The 243-nt window shown below is 30.9% G+C and overlaps 1 protein-coding gene across 5 annotated transcripts in view; it reads left to right on the top strand.

The window, feature by feature from the left end:
- LOC116845323 (proteoglycan 4-like) overlaps positions 1–243 on the top strand; it is a 34179-nt gene that overhangs the window by 27636 nt on the left and 6300 nt on the right. The window lies entirely within an intron of this gene.

The raw sequence follows: 243 nt of genomic DNA, 5'->3' as shown, positions 1-243 counted from the left end.
TTTTTATCTACAATAATTATGTATATATATATATACAGGGTATAGCAAAAGTACCGGAACGGCAAGATAACTCGGCGGAGGAGCATTTTAGAGAAAAATGTTTCGAATAAAAGTTGTAATGCTTAAAAAGTTGCATTTAATGACAGTAGTTATTTGACCTAAGATGACGTCGCCAAGGTCAGAACAAGGTCAACTTTGCTTTTTTAAGTAGAAATACATATTTTTTATTACAGCATTTTATTC

Source organism: Odontomachus brunneus, unplaced genomic scaffold, assembly GCF_010583005.1.
Source record: "Odontomachus brunneus isolate Ranch 3 - 2012 unplaced genomic scaffold, Obru_v1 Obru_scaffold_051, whole genome shotgun sequence".
Taxonomy (NCBI): domain Eukaryota; kingdom Metazoa; phylum Arthropoda; class Insecta; order Hymenoptera; family Formicidae; genus Odontomachus; species Odontomachus brunneus.
This window is presented reverse-complemented; position numbering and strand designations above follow the sequence as displayed.